Source organism: Meleagris gallopavo, chromosome 3, assembly GCF_905368555.1.
Source record: "Meleagris gallopavo chromosome 3, MGAL_WU_HG_1.1, whole genome shotgun sequence".
NCBI classification, from domain to species: domain Eukaryota; kingdom Metazoa; phylum Chordata; class Aves; order Galliformes; family Phasianidae; genus Meleagris; species Meleagris gallopavo.
Window position 1 is genome coordinate 88,239,764 of NC_139406.1, and position 16,672 is coordinate 88,256,435.

Consider the following 16,672-nt stretch of genomic DNA (forward strand, 5'->3'; position numbering starts at 1 on the left):
TAACCTACACAGTAACAAAGCTTTTGATAAGACATTGCTAAACATATTTATCTGAATGTCATTAATTCGTCAGAGTTGCTTGAGGAGAACAAAGTTGGAACATGACAAAACTGCTTTATTTTTGAAATCCAAAACAATTTCAGCATTTGTGTTAGCGTGCAAGTAATACAAGGATATACTCAGAGCCATGTGGAAGATACTGTATTCAAAGAGTTAGTAACCTTGAGGTGGCTACAACCAGTACTGTCAGATTTGTGCTAAGGCTCAATATATTTGAATCTTTACTTCAGAGCTCCAGATAAGAATATAGAGGAGCGTGCTGTAGGACTCTAGATATGAACAGTTCCTGGATACAATTCCTAGACATATGGATAGTAAAGTTCTGGTTGGCATTTAAAAAAAATAAAAAATAAAAAAATAATAAAAAAAAATGTTAAATAAATATAATAAATTAAAATAAAATAAAAAGGTATAGACTTATTTGTTGTACTAGATATAAGAAGTTATTGCAGGGGGATGAAACACTCTGTTGATGGAATCTGCTCAGCATTAAAAAGAACAAAAAACAACTTTATTTTAGTTATGAGATGTTTCCTATCAAGCTGACAATGCAGAGTATAAACAGATGACAGTGAAAGAGACAGCTGCAGTGTAAATGTTATGGCTATCATGTTGGCCATCAACCTAGATTTTTAAAATATAAGACAATGCAGTACAATCACCTATAAAGGGCAGGTGAACACTTTACATTGGCTAAATAAGTCAGTTTTAGAACATTTTTATCTTATGATATGCTACAAGCAGTAATGAGAGAGTTGCTAGTCTAAAGAGCATCTAAATTATTTTGTTTTTACAGAAGAAAAAATGCAGTTGTTTATGAAGGCACAAGCCAAGTGAGATAAATGGCATGGGTAAACCTCACATGTACTGTTCTGTATATGTGAAGTAGAGAGAGAAGGGAAGACTACGTTAGGAGTAGGAAAATTGGTAGGAAAAATTTCCCTTAAATGAATTATTGTAACTCTACAACTAGTCAGTAGAGAGTACTAAAGTGTCACTGACAGCCTGCTTAGCATTACTCAGTTTCATGGAATGAAGTCCCTGGATAAGAAAAGGCTTGTGAATATAGTTGGAGGTTTATCAATCTGCAGAGCATTTAAGCAAACTGTGATGAAGGGAAGCTGGCATCACACTGAGAACAAAACACACCTTCAGCAGGTCGAGATACAGGAATGTAAAATAATAGAGGCAGTAAAAAGCAGCATGCTAGAAAAAAAAAAAAAAAAGAAAGAAAGGAGCAGAACAGAATAAAATATTTCACAAAAACAACCATCAATCATCAAGATTTTTTTTTTCTAACCCCCCAAGCATGTTGAGAACTTTTGTGATGTTCTGTCATTCTGTCCACTCAAGACATTGCAGAAATACGCAGTGATTTTTTACAAGTAATGTCAGCTTTTCTATTGTTATTTATTATACTACGTAAGTATTTTTATATCATTAATAATATACATATATAAAGCATCCATCTGTAAGTTTCTATGTGGGGAACTTACCTGCACTGCATGTAATGCATTAGTGAAAAATAACTTCTTAAAACCCTACTAGGGACTAGTCCACCCAACTAGTCTAGATACTCATTTCCACACTTGATTTTCTCTCTGTGGAATACGGAAATATCTATAAGTTAAAATTGAAGAAGTTATATAATTAAATGGTTTAATATCAATAGTAAAATAAAATAATATTAAGAATTTGTTTTACCAGCTTCTTTAGGAAGTGCTATAAATTCTGTGTTCTTTTAAGCAGTAATCTTTCTTCTCATTATATTTCATTCTTTCTGTATCTTTTTCTATAACTAACTTTTTATCTAGTGCTCAGCATAAATCTTCTGGCATGTTTAAAGGTAATATTCTGTTTGAAATCCCATTGTGAATACCGCCAAAGATTTAGTTTGTGACTCCTAGTCTTAACATTAACAAGCCTCAAACTTGGTGAGGCAGTCCTGACCTCACCAGTCCAGCTACCAGCAGTGGAAGACAAAGAAAGACTTATGTCCTCTACCCCAATTATTTACTGTCCATAAGCTAGGATTTAAAATCATCTATTTTAGGCATCACATTGGAGGTTTGGTTTAGATTTGGAGGGTGATTTAAGCTATCAGCTTGGGATAATGGTATCACAGAATCATGGGCATCTCAGAAAATCTCTAGTCCAGCTATGAGGTCAGACCATTTGCTTGAGTCTTTGTCCAGTTTGGTCTCAAAATCCTACAGGAAATACTAGATTATTTGTTTTCCCCTTCCCTTCCCTTCCCTTCCCTTCCCTTCCCTTCCCTTCCCTTCCCTTCCCTTCCCTTCCCTTCCCTCTTCCCTTCCTTCCCTTCCCTTCCCTTTCCTTTCCTTTTCTATTTTTCTGTTCAAATTGAGGATGGAAATTCAGCTTTTTTATTCAGTCAGATATAAGTTTGCTATGTCCAGACTGAGAAGCCAGACATGAGATGTTAACAATCCTACTGCTGTGCAGAAGAATAAGCTCAGGTCTGTACCTCACTCTAGGTTTTTAATCTCTCTACAGTCTACACCGCACACAATATTCATTGCAGCTGTCCTCTAAATAATGTTGAATGTGTTGTTTCATATCTCGGTAGATTCTACATATCTTAGTAGCAAGCTGGCTGGACTTAGCAGCAGAGCTTTAAACAAGATTCAGCAGAGGGAAGGTATCTGAGTGACAAAGAAGAACTCAACACCAATACTTAAGGAAACAAAAGACATAGTTGTGAGTTGTCCCAAGGAAAGAGGGCTCCTCTAAAAGGGTAATGTGTCTGATAGCCCAGCTGAAATGCCTCTAAACCACTGCATACAAAGTAAGCAGTATGATTTGTAAACCACAGCACAATTAGAACACTCTGACCCAATCGCTGTGACAGAAACATGGTGGGACAAACCATCCAACTGGAACTTTGCAGTCGAGGGCTACAAGTTTTCGGAAGAGACAAGCAGGAAAAGAGGAGTGGGGGTGTTGTCCGCTATATTAAGAAATGGATAAATTACTAAGTACTGCATCTGTGAAACAGAGGTTGAGAACTTGCAGGTAAAAATCAAGGACTGAACCAATAAAGGCCTTCTGGTAGTTGGAGTCTACTATGGGCTGTCTGATCAAGGTGAGTCTGTTGACAAGGTCTTCTTGCTTCAACTACAAGACACATTACACTTGTAAGACTATCTTTTCTTGAGGGATTTCAACCACCCAGATGCCTGCTATGTGGAGTGATATGTGAGTAAGTTCCTGGTCCAGTGAGACCTCATTGCATCCTTTTTATTAAAGGGTACTCATAAGAAAGATGGAGAGTGACTTTTCACACAGACAGTGTAAGGACAAGTGGGAAGAGTTTTAACTAAAAGAGAGAAAGATTTAGATAGGGTGTTAAGAGGAAATTCTTGCTCAGAGGATGATGAGCCACTGGAACAGCCCACCCAGAGAAGCTGTGGATACCCCATCCCTGAAGGTACTCACAATCTGTTTGGATGGGATCCTGGACAACCTGATATAGTGGAAATTGTCCCTGCACATGGCAAGGGGGTTGGAACTAAGTGATCTTCATGGTCCCTTCCAACCTAGCCATTCTATCATTTTATAATATGAACTTCTTGCAAAATAACTGCTTTGAGTTAAAGAACAACTAAGAGAGAGTAATGAACATGGGGCCAACTCAGTGTAAAGCATCTGCTGTTTTGTCTCTCTCCTGAGTCTTCTAGAAGTTCTTCAAGGCAGCTTCTTGAAGTCTGTCCCATCCTATGATATTGTATAATTTCTGCTTGGAGAAAAAACTTCCACAGCTTGGATGATACCAATACATCAGGCTGTATCTACAATTTCTAGTATCATTTCAAAAGTCATTCATAAAACTGGGATTGTTTTCTTATTTCTGAGAGTCATAAATTATCTGCACTCTGTAAATGACTAGCCTTGCTTATTCAACAATTGGCTGTACAGGTCAGGAAATGAAATATCTCCTGGATTTGTCCTATTCCATGCAACGTACAGCCAAATCTACTTCTTATCACTGATAGGTTGTTTCACTCCTCTGTGCCCCAGGACCAGTGAAGAATAACTTCAGCAGCTCCAGCTCATCTTTTACATTTAGAAAATGAAAACAACGGCAAATGTTAAAGATATAAATGTACTATACCTTGGATAGTGAAGTGTCTGTGAAGTGTGCAGCTGTGACAAGAAAAGAGATAGAGGTACTTTAAAATGCAGAAAAAAAGATAAAGTGCAGATACACATCTTAGTTGATTTTAAGCAAACAATTCTTTTTTGAAAGTTTTCTTGGCTTAATCTAAGAAATTGAATAAACAAAGTCTCTATAAAATCATTGTGGTTTTTTTTTTTCCTTTTGTGTTCGTTTTTATTTGCATGCTTATTTATTTATTTTTCTTCACTACCCTGATTTTTTCCTAATATAGTTGTACCTTTAAATATGTAGTTACTTTTCCTACTGCTGCGGAGATTTCCTCTGGGAAAAAGTATCAGGAGAACAGTTATCTGCACCTCGGATGAAGTGGAAAATTTAGTTGTAAGTGGCATTTACTGCTCTCTTCAGTAGCAATAATCCAACCATTGAAATGTTACTAAGATTGCTTCTTTTGACCCTTTTTAACAAGATCACAGCTTTCAGCATTTCAAGTACCCTTATCAACCAGACCCAGCAGTGGCTTCAGGAAAGGCATTACCAGATCCAGGAAGCTTTAAGGTGTCAGAGAGAGTCAATCAGCTACAACTAAGCAATTCTTATAAAAAATCCTTTGCTCTTAACTTTGTGCAATTGTTCCCTTCCTCACTGACATAGGGGCTGTAAGGTTGGTTAAAGAAAGAACCTTGTGGGTAATGTACAAGATTTTTCTCTATATAAGTAACTTTTATGAAAGCTCAGCTTATTAAGGCTGCTACTGAAGGGTGTGCATTGGATGTTACATGATTGAAAAGCCTTCTAGGATGTGGTCAGCAAAATATTAGGAAACCTTTAAGGCAGTCAGAGTACTAATCAGCAGGTCCCATCAGCATGCTCTGTATAAGGTTTGTATTTTGGCACCAATGTCATAGAAAATTTCCGCTCTCTTCTAGTCTTAATTGAAGCATGTCCCTATATTCAATGAAGTGTAGGTTTGTCATAGAGTTAATTAGATCAATCTACGCCCGTGACAGGGAGGCAGTAGGCCCCTGCCTCCCCCTCCTCCCGTCCGCACAAAATGGGAAGGAAGGAAGGAAAAAACAGTGGCAACAATCTATGGAGGAAAACTTATTTTACTAACTATGATAACGGAATGCAAGATAACACAATATAATACAATCTAATTGAAATTGAGACTAATAAATCAAATAAGATAGGAGAGAGAGTGTTCCTGAGACCGAGTTAAACCTGAAAAGCTTTGAACGGCCAGGAAAGCACCCTCCAGCACCCACTGCCAGGCTGTGAGAGACCACCCCATTCGGAAGGGCCAGATCCTATGACTTCTGTAATGTATAGGGATAGGTGCCTGGAATTGGAGTATTAACACTTTAACTGCCATTGCACTACATGATGTTATGATGTGGAATACTGAAAACCAAAAAACATAAAACCATGACGAGGTTGATATTGATATTAAGGCACTTCATGATAGATGATTTCAACATCAAAATTTAGGTGTTTAAGAAGTAGTAGGCATTGAAAAGAATTATTTCTTTGGAATAATTGGGCAGCACATTCAAAGTACAAAAACCACGTGGACAAAAAAAAAAAAGCAGGAATAAGAATGTAAGAGGTGTACATTAGGGAAGCATTTGAAGATGAGTGCAAATTCATTTGTATGGGGACTTATTGTAATAGGAAACAGAACTGATGGATCTTTTCAGGTGGCTGAAATGCTTGTTCCTTTCTAAGATATATTTTCAATTCTGTATCTTAAAATGCAAATTATTTGTTTTTCTTTTCAAAAAGTCATATAGAAATGAAAATTCAGTATTTTATTTTGTATCCATCAAGAAAAAAGTATTTCCATTATTTAAAGCAACTGTCCAAAATAAAGCACACTTTGAAATACTGAGATTAATTTGAATTTTAAAATTTCAAATGAAACAAATTGAATTTTTAGAAAATAAGCTACTAGCCTATGAATATTTTCCCAGTACTAATCAAAATTTGCTTTTCATTCTTAACTCAGCTGAGTAAAATCCTGATCTTTTGGAAGACAATTATCTCTCTGTATTGACTTCACTAACAACTTGAATGGAATTGCAACTATTCTCCCTTTTTTTTTTTTTTTTTTTTTTTTTTTTTTTTTTTTTTTACACACTATTTTGCAAGGCTAGCTATTTCTTTCTTACTTAGGAGTAATACTTTCTTCCTTACCACAAAAAATTCTGTGCCCCGTGACCTGTCAAGGTCAAGGTACACAGCAAATGGTGTACTTTTTCCCCATATCTATTAAGTGATACATTTTATGAAAACTAAAATTGATGTAAGCTGCTTTAAACTCTCATCTTCAGCATACCCAGTTAAGTGGGAATAATATTTGTATAGTGATTCCAAATTGCAATGAATATTTCATCACCAACTCTGTAGTGTAAGGTTAACCTGGTACTACAAAACTTAATGCTGGAATGGTATATTCCTTCCTATTTTCCTGAATCTATATGGAGACTTTGGGAGTGCTCAATACTGCAATATTCAAGGGATTTATTTACACATTCTGTGATGATCAATATCTTTTCAATATGCCTGGAATAGCTTAATGAGTGTCCTAGAAACCTTATGCAAGATGAAAAATTGATTGGATGCGATTCTCGCTTGAGCCCACCTATGAACTCATTGATTATTTTTTTTTGGATGTCAACTTTGAGAAGTGTTTCTTTCAAAGTTTTCTACTCTGTGGTGAAATTAAAAGCCCATCTGAGTCAATAAAAAGCTTAGATATAGTTGCGGCGTTGAGAAATTTCAGTAAGTATGCATATTTTGAAAAAAGTAGTTCAAAACACTCTGAATGCTAGATGAATTCACAGTGCCATTTAAAGCAAAAGAAGGGAAAGGAAGACACTTCAGGCTTCAGATGCAGTAAGGATTAATTAATTTTCTTGGAAAGGGAATTTAGTGATTTCTATACAGGCTCCCCTTTTTAATTCCATAGGAGATGTGTGCCTTTCAACTAGTGCTCCTCAGGAAAGGGAAAAGAAAAAAAAGAAAAAAGAAAAAAAAGCCTGTTTTGCTGTGTCTTTCTTAAAATTTAACTACCAAATAGCTTATTCCATTCAAGTTTTATGAACGGATCTTATTCCTGAAAATAAATAAGTTCTTTTTGTTTGAATTCTCTCTTTCTTTCAAGGGCAAATCTAACTCACCTGACAGACCAGGCAGCAGCAGAAATGGCTAAGTTAAACGCAAGAAAGGTAGCAGTCACAATCTAGTAATAAAGAAGAAATTGCTTACTCCTTTCTGAGGATCAGAGCTTATTAAACACTCCAGAGCAGATGCGGAGATTCTTCTCTTGCAGCTGCCAGCCCTTCATTGAGGTTAGGGAGGGGTTGCACAGGTGAATAGCTTCCACCTGTGCTCCCAGGACTGGCTATGCCCCTTCACTAGGTGCTCAGTCACTGGTTCAGGCTATGACCTAACAGATACCATTTACTATTCTTTTTAAATAAATATTCAAACAATGAGAATATGAAGTATTTAAAGGGAATTTTTTTATATTTCTCTCCTATTAGAAACACTTCATTTTGTAAAAAAATATAGTTGAATAAATTAACAAATAACAATCTTCAGCTACTTGCAGTTTTAAAAACAGAAGATGAATCCTCTCTTTCTCCTAAATCATTATTGTTATGGTTTATTACAGTCTCAGCTGATAGATCTTTTTTTAACATACAGAAGGAACCTAAGCAACATCTAGGAAAACTTGACATGTGAATACCATGTTTAATTTCAGATCAATTTTTGTAGGTTATTTGAATTTAAATACTTTCAGACAAACTCAGGTTGTATTTGTCTGTCCTTTATGAATGTATATATCATTAAATTAGATGCTCAACTTCCTTTTGTGTGTGCGCGTGCGTATAGTTCAATTTATACTTGAGTATTTAAACATGGGTAGGTACTGTGACAGAAATAACTGAGCATATTCTGTGATCAAATAATCTATGCATTGAAATTGGGATGCTGGATACTGGGATTCAAAATCCCTGCTTTAAATCCCTCGCTGTCCATAATGGGGGAGTCTGGAACTATGTTATCTTTATGTTCACTTCCAACTCAAGATATTCTATAACTGCTTCCAGTGGCTAGACAAGTGGCAAAGGGATTTGGGAACATCTTGGATTATATAACCTTAAAAACTTCATGAAGTGTTTCACTATATTAAACACCCAAACAGGAGCTTATCTTTCACCTGAGAGCCTGGAGTATGGCAGCTCTCCAGTAGCAATATGTTCATCAGTTCTTAACTTCCATAGATAGATACAGACCGTGATACATGGTCCATTCTTTCCTAAATACAAAGATCACTTTTCTAGGTCAGATGTTGCCTGCATTTCATTTTCATTGGAATTGATGAAAGTTCAAAGCCAGTTCTCTTAATAAATATAAGAACCCTTGTACAAGTTCAGCTTACTTTCACAAGGTCATTTAAATCCAAGATTGCTAGGTTTCACTGCTCTCAGAATGACTGTTCAGGCCTCTTTTTTGGGATTTTAATATGTTCATGTTCCGTTTTTTTGCTTTTAGATTCATGATGAGTTTCTTCATTGGTAGTTTGCTCTTTTTCTGAGCTTTTGAAGTTTTGTTGAATACCATTCAGTCCAGAGTTTTGACCAGTGGAGGGTGTCCTGGCCAAGGTCTAACGAAGGATATTCTTAGAAACATCTCTGAAATTAGTAACACATACTAATTCATATAAAACATATTTACAACTTATACATTGTAGGGAAGTTTACCATCAATAATAACAATTGGCACAGAAAGTGTTATGAAAATATAGTTCTTGTTTTTTGCTAGGTATATGTCAGCCTAGATTAACCTTAAGGCTTGAAATTATGTCAGGTAAACACTTAGTTTAATATGTGATCTATGGGCAGTGCTTTTCCAAAGTATTTTCCCCCAGGAAAATACTTTGCTACAAGAAAGAAAGAAAATAAAGAAAACTTGACATTGAGAAGATCCCAGAATGCTTGGACTGTGACACAGAAAGGAAAAAGTCTTCCCACAACTTCTGTCTTAAACTTAATTGATCAAAGAACCCTATGCCAATCTGCCCTCATTGTACTGCTTAGTGGACTTTGAGACCAGTAGAAAAGGAAATGTGACACCAAGAGAGAAACAAAGAAAAAAAAACTTTCTTGACATTCACTGTGTGTACCACTTTGAAGGAATTATTTATCCATTTTAATCAGATATTTTACTTACTATATGAGAAGGTTTAATATAAACAAGAATGTTCTGAGGGCAATTGTATTGCAAGATAGTTCCTCAGCAGGTATAAATTAGTATAATTTGGCGGAATTCATAGCCTGACTTCAGGCTTCCCCAGATGAGCATCAGGTCTATTGCATGTTGTGTCATTTAGCATGTTAAGTATTAAAATTAAGCTATTCTAATAAGCTTTACTTATTCATGTTTTTCTTAAATGATGGCTGATTGTTTGTTAATAGACTCAACAATTTCAATTAATTCCTTACAAAGTCCTTTTATACTGTACCAGACCAAAATCCTTTAACCTTTCTCTATGGCACACCACAAAGGATATTATTCTTGCTGCTCTGCTTCTTATTACCTCAAGGGCAATTATGTTCTTGCTGAGGTATTACAACAAAAGCTGCAGAAAGCACTCTGGTTGAGGTATAACAAGTGCATTTCACAGCAATAATGCCACCTCCTAGTAGTTACATTGCTCTCACATGGCATGCTAAGATGGCATTTTCTTAATTTTCCCTTTAGGAGCCTTGTATTTCAAAACACATTTAAAACATTTCCACAGTCTTTGTGTATCTATTCCACCACTTTTAAGCAATTTTAATTCAGAAGACTTTCATACCTACGTGTATGATTCACTCTTTACCTACTTAACTTTTTTGATAGCACTTTGATTAATTATTTGAATTTTGTAACTTTCAGAAGACAAGTATATAAGTGCTATTATGTTTAGCATAGCAACAGGCAATACATTTTCCCAGAAAGGGAGGAAAATAATCAGGGAAGATATTCAAGCCTGTCTGAACACAATATCAAGACCTGGATAATCACCAGTGAATAACCACCAATCTTACACAGAGAAATTAAACCACTCATCACTCATTCCACAGTAAGTCTATGCCTTGTCGTATAGTTGCTGAATGTATGGGGTAGATCATGTTTCTATTCGTGAAAATAATTGGGCCATGAATAGATTAACAAAGGATAATGCCAGGCTTGTACCTGGGATGGAGTAATGATGAATACAGGTAGGGAATAGGAGAAAAATGGCTAGACAGCAGCTCTGCAGAAAAAGATGAGGGGTTGCTGATTGACAGCAGGCTCAACATGAGCCAGTGGTGAGCCAGTGGCAGCCAAGAGAGAAAACCATATTTGGGATGCCACACAGCATAGCCAGATGGTCAAAACAGCATTTCCATTGGTCCAGCCTCACCTTGACTATTGTATGCATTCTGGGCCACACAGTACGAAAAGTATGTTAAGGTACATGAAAGCATCTAGAGGAGAGAAACAAAACTTGTAGAAGGGCTGGATAACTTGTCTTGTGAGGAGACTATGAGATCACTTGAATAGTCTAGTTTGGAGAAAAGGATGCTGAAAAGCCACTTTGTTGCTCTCTGCAACTTCCTGAGGGAGGGAATGGAGAAGAAGATGCTGGCTTCTTCAGATGTTACAATGCATGAGAATGGCACAAAGCTGTTCCAGGGGAGGTCCAAACCAGATATTATAAAACCTCTTTTTTACTGTGAGGCTGGCCAAAACTGGAACAGGCTTTCTAGAGAAGTGGCCATGTGCCATGCTTGTGAGTAGTCAAAAAACATTCGGATAATGCTGTCAATAATGTGCTTTAACTTTCTGTTGTCTCTGAAGTGGTCAGGCAGTTGGACTTGTCCTTTGTAAGCCTTTGTAGGTCTTTTTCAACTGAACTATTCTATAAAATACATGAAAAATAAAAATACACTTCCATCTGATAAAGTAAGATAGCCCCCTAAAGTATCATGTTCTTAATCATGAATGCTCATTTTGTCATTCAGGACAATCAATAGTACTTTAAAAATATTTATTTGTGTAATTTCTAAAATGCCCTCTGTCAGGAAAAAGAAGCCATCTCTCATTTCATATTCACGCTTCTCCATTTTGAACAACTTAATTAATTGACTCAATCCACAGGTATCTTACATGAATGGATAGAATATGTGATTCTCTTTTTTAACCAGTAATTCATAATTTAGGTCTTTAAGCTACATTTTCCTCTTAAAGGATTTCAGTCACTCCATGATTTGCTATGTTAACACTCTTAAACCAACTCATCCTTCTGACAACTCTTAAAGTGACTAACAGCAATTTCTTTTCTAACTGCATTTTGGAGTTCTTAGCGTTCTCTGGAAATCATTTATTCATTTCAGCAAAGTTCTGTACTTCAACCCTCGCCCCATTCATGCTGGCAGTTGGCAATTATTTAATATATTTACTTTTTCATTTTATCCTCCATCTTTGATTCCATTTCTAAGAGAATTCATCTTTAATTATTGTTTGCTTTTTATTTGTTCAGGATTCTGTTATTCAAAGATCATCATATTTCCCTTCTCTAAATTACTTCTTTGTTATTTTTATTTCCTCCTAGATCAAGCCCAATTCACAAGTTATTGGATTCCGTAAAGACTTTTGTCTGCTTTTATATTCCTGTTCACATCTTGGTCTAATTATACTGTTTTGTGATTCATGCTTTTTTGACAATTAGGACACTATTAAACAAAGGCATTATTTATATAATGATAACTTGTAACTAGTTCTTCCCAGAAATGAGGTTGCCCCCAGCATTTGCAAAATGAAGATAAACCTTGACTCCTCTTATCAAGGAGCTTTCAGATCCAAGGATGAAGAATGTGATATTAGAATTTAAGGAAAACAAGTGGACAAAAGGTTTTATGATTCTATGGATATGTTTTCAATTTAGGTACATTAACTCTAGGTTATTTGAACACACGCTGGCGATAAGAACAGTATTTATATGTGGGTTCAAATAAGCTGTGCCTAAGACACCCTGCAAATATAACCACTGTTAATATCATGGATTATTCCAACAAGCACCTGTTAATTACAGGCAAAGAGAAAGCCTCTCTGTGCTATTCTACTTTTCAGCATAGCACCCTAGAAGACTACGAGAGTGCCTTTCAGTTCTCTATTGCTGTGCCTACCAACCACACACAATAGTTGAGGTCTAACTACAACAAGAAGAATTTTCCAGACTGTCCATAATATCAGCCACTTCCTGGAAAGTAGTATAACTTCATATAAATTATCACCAAGACTTTTATTGATGAATCATTGGCAGCTGAGAGATCTCATGGAGATGCAGGTAATCAAAATGCCATTATTAATGTACCACTGCCAGGTTTTGTTGCTATTATTGGCATGAAAATAACTGGCAGATTTTTCTAAATGATCCATAATTAACTTTTACTACCATCAAAATTGATACGTTGTTGCTTCCAACATATATTTTTATCTTATTTCCTGTTCATCAGCTATACGTTTTCTCAAAGTCTCATACAAAGTTTCATACTCTTTAGTGAGCTTCTCAAACTTACTGTGTCTTCTCAATGCACTATCAGGATATGGAAGGGAGACAGTTTGGTGCTGGTAACTTTCTTATGATTATGCCTTTTCTTACATCCATCTCACTTTGCAAGGGTGAATATTCATGAGAAAACTTTAACCTCACATAGGCTAAACTGATACCAGCTTCCTCAGCTTCTAAAGAACAATCATGGCTAAGTATCTGTCCCTCCAGGTAGTGATACTGCATTTCATTCATATCTGCATTTCAAAGCATATTAAATGCTCACTTTATTAAATCTAACTGGTGTATGGATGGCCTCTGTAAAGTTTGATTATAATGTTTGCCTCTCTTTCTGTAGATCTTTTTCTGGAGATTTTTCCAATTGGAGTTTTCTAGTGAGCTCTGGACAAGGGTAAGCTGTCTATTTCTTTTTGGTGTAATAACCTGCTTAGCTAAGCTCTCTTGTTATAATAAAGAAATATATACATCTGTAAATTCATTGATTATGCACTTGGGTTCAGGTTCTGTAGAGAAATCATTAGATATATTCAAACCCTTGCTGGACACCATCCTAGACAACCTGCTAGAAGTGGCTCTATGTGAGCAAAGGAGTTGAGCCAGATAATCTCTGAAATGCTGCTGCTATGGTTTTATGTTTTTTGGTTCTCAGTATTCCGCATCATAACATCATGTAGTGCAATGGTAGTTAAAGTGTTAATGCTCCAATTCCAGGTACCTATCCCTATACATTACAGAAGTCATGGGATCTGGCCCTTCTCGGTGGGGCGGTCTCTTACTGCCTGGCAGTGGGTGCTGGAGGGTGCTTTCCTTGCCGTACCAAGCTTTTCAGATTTGACTCGGTCTCAGGAACTCTCTCTCTCCTATCTTATTTGATTTATTAGTCTCAATTTCAATTAGATAGTATTATATTGTGCTATCTTGCATTCCAATATCAAAGTTAGTAAAACAAGTTTTTCTCAATTAAAAAAATATTACAACTTTAATGTTTCTGTAATTATGTGGTTCTCTGACATGACTTAGTATTTGCAAAGGAATACCAGTATGATATTTTAACTTAATGTTTGATGATGTACCTTTATTAGTGTTCTACAGAAAAGATATGCAAGATATAACACATCTCTCCCCAGTAGAATCATGCAGAGAGAAATGCTGCGAACACCCCGAAGTAAATTCTTCCTTCAGAGCTTTAAAAATGCCTCAAAATATCTGGCATTTTATAGAACTAAACAACTACCATCAGAGCAAGATCACTATTTCTGGGTGTTCAAGGGAGAATGGTTATTGTTTTAATATTATTATAACTAATATTTTTTTCCTTTGTTTTTTTTCTTTTGCGTTCATCTTAGTCTCAGAAACCTGATGTCAAATTATCTTGAACTCTTAATTGAAAACACAATCAGTGAATTTTTTTTTTTAATTTAATAAAAAATCAGTGTTCTCAGAAAGAAGAGATTAAGATAAAGTGGGAAAAAAAAGGGAATTGAATCATTTTTCATCTGTTTAATTTAGAGGCTTAAGAACAAAAAAGCAATGAATAAATAATGACACCTCCTACATACACCCTTCCTCCCCAAAATAAAAACGCCAAAAAAAAAAAAAAAAAAACAACACCAACCCTACAAAATGAAAATAAACAAATATCATGCTCAGATCACCTGAAATGCAATCCAGAATTGTGATTTCTATATACACTCAAGTGTACACATATCTATCCTGTGAGGATGCAGTTAAAACTAGTCTAGAAATCAGAAGAATTTTTAGTGGAAGGTTTATATACTGGCATTGATGATGCTGAGCAACTCTCCTGGTGTGATCAAAGAATAATAAAGGAACTGATCAAGCAATGCAGTTTCTATCAGTGACACGTTCCAGTGTGCAAGCTGAGTCTGTAGAAGTCTACTTTTTGAATGTAAGAAAAAAAATCAAGCTAATGTAACTATGATATCGATTTATCTCTGTAGCTGGTCTTATTCTAGAATGAATGATTCTGGCACTAAGTAATGAAAAGTGGAATTGTCTGCCTGCTAATGGAAAGTACTGAATTAATTCCTTGATTTTCTTTGCTTGTGCACTTGGCTTTTTCCTTACCTAGTAAAATGCCCTTATCTCAGCCCATAAGTTCTCCTGCTTCTACATTTCCAGTTCTCTTTCCCAACTCACCTGGGGTGTGAGAGTGTTTGGCCATGTGTTGCTGAGCTGTCTTTCAGGGTTAAACCACAAGATTTATTAAATGCAACATCACTAAAGCAAACCACATACATGGGTTTGTTGCTGTATTTGAGCCTCAGTCCTAATTACTGTTGTACGTTTTGAAGGAAGGCAGCTTACAAAAAGATATCAATCTAATACCAATCCTTTTTCCTCTCTTACCCACTCTACTTATGAGGGGTGGGAGTTTTTACAGTTATGCAGTAAAGTACCTTTTGAAAGACAGTAACACTAAGTTTTGCTACCGCATCATGCCCCATGCCTGGAGGCATTCAAGGTCATGCTGGATGGCACCCTATCTATTGGATGGCAACTGTGCCTGATATCCAGATGGAGAACAATGAGAAGAAATGTCCATCAGAGGGTCAGCACTGGAACTGACATTCTTTAATACTTTCATCAGTGACATCAACAATGGGATTGAGTGTACCCTTGTATATTGAGGTTCAATGCTGGGGCAAAGAACCTGACTAGATTATCATTAAAGATCACTTCCAACTCAAATGATTTGATGATTCTATTATACTGGGTTTGGAACTAGATGATTTTTAAGGTTTCTTCCAACCCAAGACATTCTGTGATTCTATGATCATGTATTTGTCATTGTATTTTCACTTGCAATTCCAAGGGACTAAATTTTCTGAACAATCATTCCAAAACACGATGGAGAAAAAGCTTGCTTCTTGTGATCTGACAACACTCTGCTGTGCTATCGCTGCACCAGGCAGCCTTTTTATTACCAGGAGAAGAAAGCAGCACCTGAGTATGAGTGAGTTGATTGTGTGTGAATCCAAAGGCGGATCGTGGGATGACTGTAATCAGCTTGTGGCTGGCAGCTGCTGGGTGACGTTAGCACAGCCTGGGTCTGCAACATGCAGCTGGCTAGCAGCAATCCTGTTGCCCGGAAGTTCAATTCTTCCTAAAGTCTTACTATGTAGAGAAAAAATATAATTGCTCTGTCCTTCAGACAGGTTACACTTAAAAATGTTGTCTCTGTTGCCTGAGTAGCAGGTTTCATATAAGGGTGAACGTGAAAAACAATCTCCCACATGGATTCCATGTTCACAAAGGTTACCACATAGCAAAGAGGAAGACAGTTTTGTCTGCCTGTGAAGCTGCTCTTCTGTCTTACAACTCCAGTTCTCTTATGTACTGAAATTTCCTGAGTCCAAATCCTTGACCCAACTCATGTATACAGAGACTGTTTGATTTGCAAATGAAGCTCTGTTCTTTGCCATTGCTCTGCCATAAAATGTCTGAAAACAGCTGAGCCACCTGAGACTGACCTGCTCTAGGCTACTTCATTGTTTCCTTGCCATGAATCCTGTGGTCTATAGGGATGCTTTGGTAGCCACTGGTTCTATTTTACTCATGATGGTTAAACTTTCCCAACAAAATGCTTTATTTTATGGAACAGGGTTCAACAGGAGTTGAGGCAAGAGCTTCATTGTCAAGTGCCAAAGCAGTCTTATCTTCCAAGAATGTTCACTGACCTCTTACAACTGCTTGAAGCAGTGAGAAGCAGCCATACAAATGCTGTCAGTCAAAGAACACTTTTTGAAAGAAAAAGCATAGTTATTCAACATGTCTAGATATATACATGGGGCAGTAGAATCTATTTTGCTCGATCAGTTTAATGAATCCTCAAGTCC